The sequence below is a fragment of the Phalacrocorax carbo genome, chromosome 3 (assembly GCF_963921805.1).
Source record: "Phalacrocorax carbo chromosome 3, bPhaCar2.1, whole genome shotgun sequence".
Classification (NCBI taxonomy): domain Eukaryota; kingdom Metazoa; phylum Chordata; class Aves; order Suliformes; family Phalacrocoracidae; genus Phalacrocorax; species Phalacrocorax carbo.
This window is the reverse complement of record NC_087515.1, coordinates 129,476,188-129,488,790: the sequence shown is the minus strand read 5'-3', so window position 1 is coordinate 129,488,790 and position 12,603 is coordinate 129,476,188. Positions and strand designations below refer to the sequence as shown.

Here is a 12,603-nt window from a genome sequence, read left to right as displayed (position 1 = left end):
TCCTGCCCGCACCGAGGCCCTGCCCCCCACTGGGTCCCGTCTCCCCGGCGTCGGAGCCTGGAACGGCCTCAGCGCAGCGCCCACCCCTCCCACGGCAGCAGGCTTGGCCGCAGCTGTGCCCGGCGGCCTGGGCAGTCCCGGCGGCGGCTCGCGTGACGGGGAGCCCCGGTGCCAGGCACCGGGAGTGGCGGGAAGGTGCCCCCGACCCCCACCGGGCGTGGAGCAGGGCTCGGGGAGCTGGGGGCCGGTGGCTCTCCTGCTCGCGGGGGCGTCATGCCGTCGCCTTCGTGTTTTCTGTGCAATGAGGAGGAAGCACGGGGAGCAGCTCCCCCGGGTTGCCTGAGAGCAACCCTCGAGCTGCTTGCGGAGCCCCTGGGCAGCGTCCCCTGGGCAGCGTCCCCGGGGAACCTGCTGGCGAGGGCTCGGGGGTCCGTGGGAGCGGGGCAGGTCTTTGAGCCACCTTGAAAAGCCCAGGAGCTGCAGTCCCAGGGTGTCCCAAGGGAGGCACGCAGGGCAGGAGACCAGCCGGGCTCACCAGGGGCCTCCTCCTGGAGCTCAGGAGGAAGAAGGCACAGCACCATCTCTGGAGGCAAGGTCAGGCCTTGCAGGAACATCGCGGAGCCGTGGGTCGCGTGTAGGGAGAAAACATGAAAGGCCACAGCTCGGCTGGAGCGGACACCGCCCAGGGCTGTGTCAGGCAAGAAAGGCTTTCTACGTACGTTATCAGCAGGAGGAGCCTAAGGAGAACGTTGGACCGACGCTTGCTGAAGATGGACACCTAGCAAACGGGGTGAAGGAAGGCAGAGGCATTCGGTGCGTCTTTTGCCCTAGTCTTCGGTAACACGGACAGACGTGGGGCTGCGCGTCCCCTGAGCTGGGGGACCACGAGTGTGGGAACAGTGACCTTCCTCTGCGGACACTGAAATCGTCAGGGTCCAGCTGCATCAGCTCAATGTTCACATGCCCGGGGCCCCGGTGCGGTTCGCCCCGGAGCGCTGGAGGAGTTGGCGGGTGCTGCGGCAGGACCCGTCTCAACCACCTGGCAAGGTTTGGGAGGCCGGGGAGGGCCCTGCTGACTGGAAGCTGGCCAGCGTTATTCCAGCTGAGAGGAAGGGGGCGAGGGAAGCCCCAGCAAATGACAGACCTGTGAGTCCAGCCTCAGCACCTGGAAGATGACAGAGAAGATCATCCTGGGCGCTGTTGAAAGGCTGTTAAAGGACAACGCAGTCATCAGGCAGAGGCAACATGGCTTCGCAAGGGTTCGCCCTGGCCAACTAGTCTGATACCCTTCCATGATGAGGTCCCCCTCATGGTGGATGAAGGGGAGGTGGAGAATGGAGGTTTTCTGGATTCCAGTAAGGCTTTTGATCCTGTCCCTCCCAGCATCCTTCTGGACAAGTTGTCCAATGGTGGGATGAGCAGGTTCGCAGTGCCCTGGGTGAAGAACCGGCTGGGCGGCAGGGCTCAAAGGGTTGCAGCAAATGGGGCTACGTCTGGCTGGTGACCGGCGACTAGTGGTGATCCTCAGGGCTCCGTCCTAGGGCCGGTTCTGCTCCATGGGTTCATCAGCGATCTGGGTGCAGGAGTTGAACGCATCATTTGCCAGTTTGCTGACGATGCCAAACTGGGAGGTGCCGCTGAGTCTCTCGAGCAGCAAGAGGCCCTGCAGAGGGATCTAGACAGACTGGAGCAGGGGGCAATCATCAACAGCATGAAATAGAACAAGAATAAATGCTGATTCTGCTCCTTCAACAGAGTAATGCTGGGCACAAGTCTAAACTCTGGGTTTGGCTCTGGGTTTGTTGCGTTTGGAGAGGAGGAGGCTGAGGGGTGACCTCCTTGCTCTCTGCAGCTTCCTGAGGAGGGGACGTGGAGGGGGAGGTGCTGATGTCCCTGGCATCCAGGGACAGGACAGTGGTTCAAAGCTGCACCAGGGGAGGTTCAGACTTGACGTGAGGAAGGATTTTTTTTACTGGGAGGGTGGTCAAACCCTGGAACAGGCTTGCTGGAGAGGTGGTCGATGCCCCAAGCCCGTCAGTGTTGAAGAGGCGTTTGGACAATGCCCTTAATAACATGCTTTAATTCGTGGTCAGGCTGTTGGACCAGATGAGCCTTGTAGGTCCCTTCCAGCTGAACTATCCCATCCCCATCCCATCCCTCCCGCCCCATCCCACCCCACCCGTTTATCCCTGAGCAGGACGGCACACACTGTGCGATACCCCTGGGGTTGGCTGTCCCGGCTGGGTCCCACCCGGCCCCTTGCCCACCCCAGCTGCCCCGTGGGGATGCAGAGGGCACCCTGGTGTGGGGTCGGCGCCGCTCAGCAGCAGCTGAAGCGTGGGCATCGCCAGCCCCGTGCCGGCCACGCGTGGGGCAGAGCGCAGCACTGCCGGGGCTGCTGTGCCAAAAGGTGACCCAACGCAGCCGAGCCCGGCGCACGATCAGCCGTGTCGTGGGGCACGCCGACACTTTACTGATGCGGTCGTCAGCTGGGGGCTTTGCCAAAGCTCTCCCTGGCTCTCATCCAGCCCAGATTAGCACTGGGAAGGGAGAAATAACTGGGCGATAGGTGCGGGAGAGACACCTGGAGCAAAGCCACCCTGCGGGGGCAGCTGCCACCCCCGGCTGGAGCGGGCCCCGCGGGGCACGGGAGCGGGGCGGCTCCGCCCCTGGTACAGAATTTGATAACTGTGTTCTTCCCTCCGAATAGTCTCGTTTAGCATTAGTAGCTTCGCACGAGTAGCTAAAGCAGCTGAAGCTTTAGGCCGCAAGAGCTGAGCGAGAGTAAACTTTGTGATAAAACTAATGCTGCAGACACAGGACTCGCTGAGTCCAGCAGGTACCAGTGGGATGGAGGAGATAAGGGCCAAGGAGACAATTCCAAGGCAATGAGGTAACTTCAGAAGGCGGCCAGCACAGAGACAGTGAAAACCAGTGAGGAACCAAGAGACCACCGCCCAGAATTTAGTGTTGGGACTTGGGGATCGAGTGCTGGGTGGTACGGGTAGCATTGAGGGGCGTGCCCTGGGGTAGGGGTCCCTCTCCAGAGGCACCAGCTCGAGCTGTGACCTGAGAACTAATAAAAGAGGGACTGGAAACCTTCACCTGGACTTTACGTTCACCAGCAGGACCCCAGGTCGGACCCTGTTACGGTGGCCGGTGCGTGTACATGCGTAACGCCGGCTGCGGTGGCTGCGCGGAGCCACGTGCGGTGGCGGAGGGAGCTGAGCGTCGCCGGCCAGGCTCCTCAGGGGGGTCTGGGTGCCACTTCAGCCCCTTCCCCTGCACCGACCCCCTCCACCCCGAGGGGGCGTCCGGCAGGACGGCACCAAACCTGTCCCCGTCCCGTTCCTGTGCCCGGCTCGTCGTCGTTGTCGAGGGCCGAGGCTTTTAAGACCCCTAGAAGGGACCCAGCTCAGTGGGGGAGGAAAGAGTACGAAATCCTCTCCCTGGGCAGAGGAGGGACGCGTCCGTGTGTCCTTGGACGCCAGGAGCCCTGTTGCCCCCAGGGGCCGGAGCAGCTGAGCCTGCACTGCGCTGTCCCGGCCGGGCGCGGAGGTGCCCGGCGGTCCCGGGGCAGGAGCCGCAGGGAGGGGCGTTCCCGCAGGTCCCGCATTTGGGGGAGCGAGGCTTGTTCCCGCAGCCCCCCGTGCTGGGCACCGCCCGCTCTGCTGCTGGGCTCGGCCAGAGGCCGGTCGCCGGGCAGGGCGGCCGCTCGGCGGCCCCCGCGCGTTCCCCGCCCTGCTGCCGCGTCTCCTACACCGGGGGGTGAAGCGCGGCGAGCGCCGGGCCGGGCCGGGCCAGCGGCGGGTGCCCCCGGCCCGCGGCGGCGGCCGGCGGCCCTGCGGAGCGGCGTGCGGGGGGCGTCCTTCGGGCGTGGCCCGGCGTGGGGGCGTGTCCATGCAGATCAGCACCGCGCGGCATCACGGGACACGCCCGCACACGACAGTCACCGGCCGCGGCCGTGCGCGGGCGATGCGTGGGCGCTGCGCGGCGGCAGCGCGGCGCGGGGCGCGGGAGGCGGCGGGCGCCGGCGGCGTGCGGGGGTTGCGGGTTGCTGTGTGCGTGTGTTATGTGCGGTAGGCGGGTGGTGTGGCGCGGCGCCGGGGGGGTTGGTGTCATACTTACCTGGCAGGGGAGACACCATGATCAGGCAGGTGGTTTTCCCAGGGCGAGGCTCATCCCCTGCACTCCGGGTGTGCTGACCCCTGCGATTTCCCCAAATGCGGGAAACTCGACTGCATAATTTGTGGTAGTGGGGGACTGCGTTCGCGCTCTCCCCTGGCTCCTGGTGCCCAAAGACAGACGTGGCGGTGGGTCGGGGGCGTTCGCGGGGGTCTGTGCGCGGGGCTGCGATGCGGCGGCGGGGCGGGGGTTCCGTGATGTCGGGGTTCGGGGCGGTAACGGGACGCTGTTGCACAGGTGCCCCGTAGCCCCGGCGGGACCCGGTGCGGGGCGTCGGTAGCAAGGCTTGCTAAAGCCTGCGGCCGCGGGCTGCGGACTTTCCCCGAGACAGGCTGAGCCTACGCCGAGCTCTGCTGAGCTACGCGAAGGTGCTACGAGCGCGTAGGAAAACACTCGCCTGCCCGGCACAGGCCAGCAGCGTTTCTTAATTCCCGCGCTGGGACACGGGGGGAAGCTGCGCCAAGCACGTGGCCGCCTTTGCGTTAAAATGCACCAGTTTTTACACACTTTCTCTGTCAAGTTCCTGTTACATAAATTGCTTAACATGAAAACGCATACTACGTTCGCTGTTAAATTTAACCTTGGCTTTGATTGGTTTCTTTGGTTATATAACTTCATCAATATTCATATCCCAAAATTATCATTGGTCACTGTCAGGACTAGAAACTTGTCTCAACACTGTCGGCAGGCGAGTTTCTCTACCAAAGCCGGACCGCTCCGGCAGCTGAGCGGAACAGTTAGATCACCAAGGTCGACCCGGCAGGAACGTGCGCCCCGTTACCTCGGAGCGCTCGTCCCCCGCACATACGCCCGGGCCCAAGGCCGACGGGCAACATCTGGGGGGGCTCGGACCCTCCAGAACTTTCAAGCACCATCTAGTGACGGTACTGGGCACGTGCCCCACCGCGGAGTGGGAGGCAGGGGTGTGCGGAGCAGTTACTGGCTCTGCAAGAGAGCAACCTTATAAAAGGGGAAACCAGCGGAGACGACAGAGGTGCTTTCTGGAACATCCCCCCCTCCACCGGCTTCAGAGATGCATCAGACGCCTGGACTCCCCCACCCCCACCCTGGACCACCCAGGCTCCCCCCCACCCAGGCCGGACGGACCGCTGCAGATCCATGGTGACAGCTATCGCAACAGTCCCACTCTCTCCTGCCCTCTCTCCCTCTTGTTCCCTTTGTCACCTTTTTTTTCTCTTTTTCTTTGCTTTTCTCTCCCGTATCTATTTTGGGCCAAATAAAGTGACTTGGCACTTGACTCCATCTTGAGTCTTAATTCTGTTCCCGAGAATGTCACAGGACCTAGTCACGATAACACATTGGAGTCAATCACAAGTTAAGCCCCCAACCTCCCAGAATTATCTGAGGCAAGCAAGGGGGTTTAACCTCTGCCAAACTGTTCAGCCCAACAGGGGGTCGTGAGAGTCCCCTCTGCTGATGCCCACCGATCGGGATTCTTGCTATTCAAATCGAGACGGGAAGGGTAAGGGGGTTTCCAAGCGCCATCACAGGTGCGTAACAGCTTTCTAGAGCAAGTTTCCTTGGTTTCACAAGACTTAACAAATATACTAACAAATAGAGTTCCTGGAGTTACAGGATTCAAACAAAACTCCTTTATTTGGTTCTTCGTTGTTTCATCCAGTTTCTCTTAGTTTCTTAATGCAAAACAGTAACTACCTAGTGAGGTTTCTATGGTTACGAGTTTCAAAGCACACAATATTCTAATGTTCTATTTCTCCTAGAGACAAATGTGGCGATTCTTTGCAACAAAGGCAGGCCCCAAACCGGTGCAGCGCAGACAGATGAGGCAGCCCTGATGCTCTCCCATGACCGGTCTCCTGGCAGACCAGCTGACAGGAAAGCCACGCACCCAGACACCCTTGACCTGGCAATTCAAGCAACTGCCAAGGAACGGCTACGTCTCCCAGGAAGCGCGTGCGATGCCGCCCTACGTTCCAGCACTCGGGACGGAGGCCTGGGTAGCACCGGGCTCTCGGGATGGATCCCCGGCGTGCAGCTCCGAAGGCTACACAGAATTGCGTGGTCTTCGGATGCAATGATCCGTGCGGTGTCTTGACAAGAGGGACTTGAGAAAGAGTTTGAAAAACTATGGATTGCAGCAGGAGGGGATAAGGGCAAAGGTCCTCCTCTCTGGGACCTGAGCGGTGGTGACATCCGGGGAGCCCAGCAGTGAGCAACCAGCCTCGGAACGGGGGGTACCTGCCCCAGACGTCACCTTCCCGAGGGCCTGTAACTGGAGGAAGTGGGAATGTGAGAACTGGACCAAGGTGGTTTCCCAGGGCCACGGTATTTCCAGCTTCGTGAAGGATGAGATCAGCAACACCGATGAGAGGTTTATGGGGGCAAGCCCCACAGAAAGCTTGTCACTCCGTTACGGTTGAGAGCCAGCGACTACGCGACGAGAGAATTTCTAGCAAGGGTAGACAGGACAGTCAGATTAAACCTTGTCGACACTGTCAAGCGGAGGACGAGTCCTGCGCGAGTTGGCTCACCGATTATTGAATCGAGCACTGCTCTCTTCAGTGGACGTTATGCCTACGTTTGCCAGTAAAGCAAGAACCGTTGTAAGATCTTAATGTTTGATGTAGTCTAAGCATGTTGTGTGATGGTTTATAAACCAACTGCCCTTTCCTCTCTCTCTGCATAAGGCAGCATGCGGACCCCCCTGGAGCAGCCGAGGGCGACCTAAGCTCGGGTAACGAGGGCGACAGTAAGTAGGGACGAACTGGGGTCGGTATCGTGACGTGTCACCGCTCCTGCCCAAAGGACACTTTATCACCGGCCTTTACCAAGGTGGATGGGCCGGATGGGGCACCGACACTTAACCTGGACGAGGAGCATGTATAAACTTATATATGTTCGATAAACAGCCACAACCGTCAGCAGAAGCCGCATCCATCAAGATGAGAGAGGGAACGTCCCACGTGGAGACAGAGAAAGGATCCAATGAGGAACTAGGCGACCCCAGCCCCAGGCATCGCTGCGGGATGGAAGCATCAGCTGGGGGCAGGGGAACGGGGATTGCACGGGGATAACCGCGCAGGGCTCCTCTGCTCGGGGTCCCTCTCCGGAGGCACCCAGCTCGGGCTGTTCTTCACCGCGGAAGCCCTCAGCAAACCCGCAGGGGCGCTGCATCAGGGAAAGGCAGGCCGCGCCGGAGCGGGGAGCAGCGGCCGGCGGGGGCTGCGTGTGGGCTCGGGGCGCCGGGGGGCACCCGCCGGCTCGGCGGAGCCGCCCGCTGCCGAGGGCCGCCGCTCTGCCTCGCCGGGCCGCTCTCGGGCGGGAGCGCTCGGGCCGCGGCTTCTCCTGCCGCGACCTCCCGCCCGGCTCCGGCGCTCCGAGGCCGCCTCCCGCGCCCGCAGCCCTGCCCGCCCCGGGGACCCACGGCGGCACCGACCCCTGCGCGAGCAGCGGGGCCCGGACAGCCCCGCCGGTGGGACACCGGCCGGCGAGAGCCCCCGCCGGCAGCCCCCGCGCCCCGAACAGCCGCACATCTCGTCCCGAGCCCGGCCCCGACACCGGTGCCGACACCTCAACACCCAGCCAGAACCGCGAGCACCGCAGAACCGGCACCGCTCGCTGACCTCCCTCACCCGCAAACCGCAGCTGTCTTTGGGCACCAGAAGCCAGGGGAGAGCGCGAACGCAGTCCCCCACTACCACAAATTATGCAGTCGAGTTTCCCGCATTTGGGGAAATCGCAGGGGTCAGCACACCCGGAGTGCAGGGGATGAGCCTCGCCCTGGGAAAACCACCTGCCTGATCATGGTGTCTCCCCTGCCAGGTAAGTATGACACCAACCCCCCCGGCGCCGCGCCACACCACCCGCCTACCGCACATAACACACGCACACAGCAACCCGCAACCCCCGCACGCCGCCGGCGCCCGCCGCCTCCCGCGCCCCGCGCCGCGCTGCCGCCGCGCAGCGCCCACGCATCGCCCGCGCACGGCCGCGGCCGGTGACCGTCGTGTGCGGGCGTGTCCCGTGATGCCGCGCGGTGCCTGATCTGCATGGACACGCCCCCACGCCGGGCCACGCCCGAAGGACGCGCCCCGCGGGGAGTGGGGCCGCGGCTTGGCCGTGGGCTCGGCAGCGGCGGCGGCGCGCTCGGGCGCCGGGACCCTCGGGGTCTTCCCCAGCCTCGGTGGCTCTTTGCCGCTGCGGCTCTCCTTTGCCGGCAGCTCACCCCGGCGTTAATTCAACCTTGCCCGCTCGCTGGGGGCCCGGGCTCCTGCCGACAGTTCCGAACCGAGCTGGCCTGAAACGCCTGCGAAGCGTTTGCTGCTCGGCTGCCCCGCGACCCGCTGAGGCGCACAGACTCGCGCCGTCTGCCTCTGAAAGTCGAGGGTTACGGCAGGAGGGCTGGCACCGACGGCCTGGGAGCTCAGCACCCATCGCTGACGGGTCCCTGCCATCCCCTCGCCCCTTCGTGCTGCTAGGCTTCGTTATCATTTCCAGTCATTATGCCAAGCTCTTTCACCTCTTCTTCTTTCTCCCCCTCCTCTTCTTCCCCATCCCCTGATGCACTCAGCATTCCTCCTCTGGCCTCCACTTGTGCCATCCCGGCCTCATTCCAGCCTCTCACATACCAGTTTGCTTCAATGCAGGATCAGCTGGACCCCCACGTACACAACCAATGGCATCAGTAAACCCAACTGGACCCCACTGCTGTCCCCAGCAGTTTTCTTATCCATCCTCCCACGCCTGGGAACTGTCCCCACCTGTCAAAAGGTTTTTTCCCAGGTATTTCATGCTCCAGCTGAAGTTTACCTCCGCTTTTAGGCACAGCTGCTTCCATTCTCTGACCTTGCTCTGCACATGTACAGCACGTGCTCTTGGCCCACACACCCCCACCCACGAGCAGCTGGCGCGGACCCGAGAGCTGCCCTGTCCCGTGGGTGCTGGGGCTCGTATCACCACGGCTGTGAGGCTGGAACAGCGTCACCTGCAGCACCAGCACCCCCACCCTGTCACAGGGCCTTGGTGGCAGGTCCTGTTGTGACCGGTGCTCTGTGCGGGGAGGAAGGCTCCGGCAGGTGGGGAAGGAGCGTGCGGGGGGCATTTGCCACTTTGTTTATCTCATAGACTCATTTAGGTTGGAAAAGACCTCCGGGATCATCAAGTCCAACCCCCAACACAACACCCCCAGGCCTCCCAAACCATGGCCCCAGGTGCCATGTCTGCACGGTGGTTGAACCCCCCCAGGGACGGTGACTCCCCCACCTCTCGGGGCAGCCTGTGCCAGGGCCTGACCCCTCTGGCAGGGAAGGCATTTTCCCTCACACCCAACCTAAACCTCCCCTGACGCAGCCTGGGGCCGGTTCCTCTCGTCCTGTCACTGGTGACTTGGGAGCAGAGACCAGCCCCCCCTCACTCCAGCCCCTCTCAGGCAGCTGCAGAGAGCGAGAAGGGCTCCCCTCAGCCCCCCCTTCTCCAGGCTAAACCCCCCCAGCCCCCCCAGCCGCCCCCCAGCACACTTGTGCTCCAGACCCTGCCCCAGCCCCGCTGCCCTTCTCTGGACACGCTCCAGCACCTCAGGGTCCTGCTTGTCCCGAGGGGCCCAAACCTGAGCCCAGCACTCGAGGTGGGGCCTCCCCAGGGCCGAGCACAGGGGCCCCATCCCTGCCCAGCCCCTGCTGGTCACACCAGTGCTGACACAAGCCCGGGGGCTGGTGGCCTCCTTGGCCACCCGGGCACTGCTGGCTCATGCCCAGCCGGCTGTCAGCCCCCACCCCCAGGGCCTTCTCCGCCGGGCACTTCCCAGCCCCTCTGCCCCAGGCCTGGGGCGCTGCCTGGGGTTGGGGTGACCCAAGGGCAGGGCCCGGCACTGGGCCTTGTGAAACCCCACACAACTGGCCTCAGTTTATCGCTCCAGCCTGCCCAGGTCCCTCTGCAGAGCCCTCGTACTCTCAAGCAGATCAACACTCACCCAACTTGGTGTCATCTGCACCTCACTGAGGGTGCCCTCGATCCCCTCGTCCAGATCACGGATGAAGACATTAAACAAGTCCGGCCCCAACACTGAGCCCTGGGGAACCCCACTCGTGACCAGCCGCCAGCTGGGGTTAGCTCCATCACCCCAACTCTCTGGGCTCGGCCATCCAGCCAGTTTCTACCCAACAAAGAGTCCACCCGTCCGAGCCATGAGCCGCCAGCTTCTCCAGGAGGATGCTGTGGGAGGCAGCGCCACAGGCTTTGCTAAAGCCCGGGCAGACACACCCACAGCCTTTCCCTCCCCCACCAGGTGGGTCACCCTGTCATAGAAGATCAGGTTGGTCAGGCAGGACCTGCCTTTCACAAAGCCGTGCTGGCTGGGCCCGATCCCCTGGCTGTCCCGCACATCTCCCACCAGTCTTCCTCTCTTTCTGAAGAGCAGGCCAAGCGAGGTGCCTCCCTGGTAGGCTCACTGACCAGCCACATCAGGAATTTACCTTCCACACGCTCCAGGAGCCTCCCAGGCCGTTCCCTCTCTGCTGTGCTGTATTCCCAGCAGACATCTGGTCAATCAAAGTCCCCCACTAGAATGAGGGGGACCACTTGTGAATCTTCCTCCAGCTTCTTGTAGACCAGTTCATCTACCTCTTCATCCCGGTTGGGTGGTCTATAACAGACTCCCGGCAGGATCTCTGCCTTCTCGGCCTTCCCCCTCATCCTCACCCATACGCACTCAGCCTTGTCTTCACAGTGGCTGAGCTCCAGACAACCGAAGCGCTCCCTAACATACAGAGCCACCCCACCGCCTCTCCTTCCTCGCCCATCCCTTCTGAAGAGCTTAGAGCCATCCATCGCAGCACTCCGGTCGTAAGAGTCATCCCGCCATGTCTCTGTGCTGGTGAACAAGTCATCGCTATCCTGCTGCACAACAGCTCCCAGCTCCTCCTGTTTGTTGCCCGTGCTGCGTGCATTGGTGCGGATGACCTCGAGCTGGGCTATCGGTTTCACCCCCAAACCTGGCACGTCACCTCTAGGCCCCTCTTTAGGGAGCCTGGCTACACCCCTTCCCCCTTCGAACCCCGTTGTTTTGGTTACGTGTAATGGGCTGGTGGGTGCGTGAAACACGAACAGGGACGTTTTTGTCTCCGAAGGCACCGGGGGTCAGAGCCCAAGAGTCCCGGTACCTCCCCGTGGCGGGGCGAGGTTTATGAGCCCACCCAGCAATGCCCAGACACCAGGAGATGGATTAGAGGGTGGGTTTGCGTTTGCTGAGGGAGCTCGAGGACCCGTGGGGTTACAGGCAGAGAGCGCGGGAGCTGGCGGGTCTGGGGTTCCTCGAGCACCGGCATTTACCAGCCCCTCCCCTTCCCCATGGAGGGTGTGCGGTCACTTTGACGGCACCGTGTGCTCGTGGGGCGGCTCCTCTGCGGGCACCTGCTTTTGCTGCGCTGCTGCCAGCGCCCAGATCCCACGGTCCCGGCACTGGATCTACCGGGCTGCGAAGGCTTTTGTCCACAGGCCTTGTAGGTGCCCCGTGTCGATCTGTACTGGAGCCCAGGACGAAGCAGCACCACTCAGTAGGGTGCTGCCTGTCGACTGGAGCCCAGCCCCGCGTCTGGGGACCGGGGGTCTCTGCCCCAGCCGCAGGACATGGCTCCCGCTTCCCCCTTTGCAGGTTCAGGCAGGCACGGAGCTGAGCCCGTGTCCCCGAGACACCCCGGCCACCCCCGGCCACCCCGCCCAGCCCCAGCCTCCCGCCGGCAGACGCTGCCCCGGGCGGCCACAGCGGCTGCCTCGGCCCCGGCGCCGTCCCACGGGTCCCCTCCCGCCGCGGGCCCCGCGGTGTCCCGCTCTGCCGGCGCTGCGGCCGCAGCTGGGTCCCGCTCGGCTCGGACAGGCCCAGCCCGGGCGGTGCCGGTACCGCTGCCGGTGCCGGGGCGCGGGGACGGGCCGGGAGGGCGTGGCCTGGCGTGGGGGCGTGTCCATGCAGATCAGGCACCGCGCGGCATCACGGGACACGCCCGCACACGACGGTCACCGGCCGCGGCCGTGCGCGGGCGATGCGTGGGCGCTGCGCGGCGGCAGCGCGGCGCGGGGCGCGGGAGGCGGCGGGCGCCGGCGGCGTGCGGGGGTTGCGGGTTGCTGTGTGCGTGTGTTATGTGCGGTAGGCGGGTGGTGTGGCGCGGCGCCGGGGGGGTTGGTGTCATACTTACCTGGCAGGGGAGACACCATGATCAGGCAGGTGGTTTTCCCAGGGCGAGGCTCATCCCCTGCACTCCGGGTGTGCTGACCCCTGCGATTTCCCCAAATGCGGGAAACTCGACTGCATAATTTGTGGTAGTGGGGGACTGCGTTCGCGCTCTCCCCTGGCTTCTCGTATCCAAAAGCAGACCTGGTTGGGGGGCGGGGCTGCGAAGGCTACCCAAGGTGTCACGCATCACTCGCGTTTCGGCTGCTGGCCCG

At 63.6% G+C, this 12,603-nt stretch overlaps 1 long non-coding RNA gene and 3 other non-coding genes across 4 annotated transcripts; 2 read left to right on the top strand and 2 right to left on the bottom strand.

Moving 5' to 3' along the window:
• Positions 1 to 4,120: 4,120 nt before the first annotated feature.
• LOC135312918 (U1 spliceosomal RNA) lies at positions 4,121 to 4,284 on the top strand. Its single transcript, XR_010372533.1, has one exon. It is a non-coding gene; the product is annotated as a U1 spliceosomal RNA (small nuclear RNA).
• A 1,499-nt stretch (positions 4,285 to 5,783) lies between these two features.
• Positions 5,784 to 8,105, bottom strand: LOC135312748 (uncharacterized). Its single transcript, XR_010372410.1, has 2 exons — positions 6,406 to 8,105; positions 5,784 to 6,271 (listed from the first exon to the last, which is right to left on the bottom strand). It is a non-coding gene; the product is annotated as an uncharacterized LOC135312748 (long non-coding RNA).
• LOC135312917 (U1 spliceosomal RNA) lies at positions 7,834 to 7,997 on the bottom strand. The gene has a single exon (XR_010372532.1). It is a non-coding gene; the product is annotated as a U1 spliceosomal RNA (small nuclear RNA).
• A 4,240-nt stretch (positions 8,106 to 12,345) lies between the features above and the next one.
• On the top strand, positions 12,346 to 12,509 carry LOC135312916 (U1 spliceosomal RNA). Its single transcript, XR_010372531.1, has one exon. It is a non-coding gene; the product is annotated as a U1 spliceosomal RNA (small nuclear RNA).
• The last annotated feature ends 94 nt before the right edge of the window (positions 12,510 to 12,603 follow it).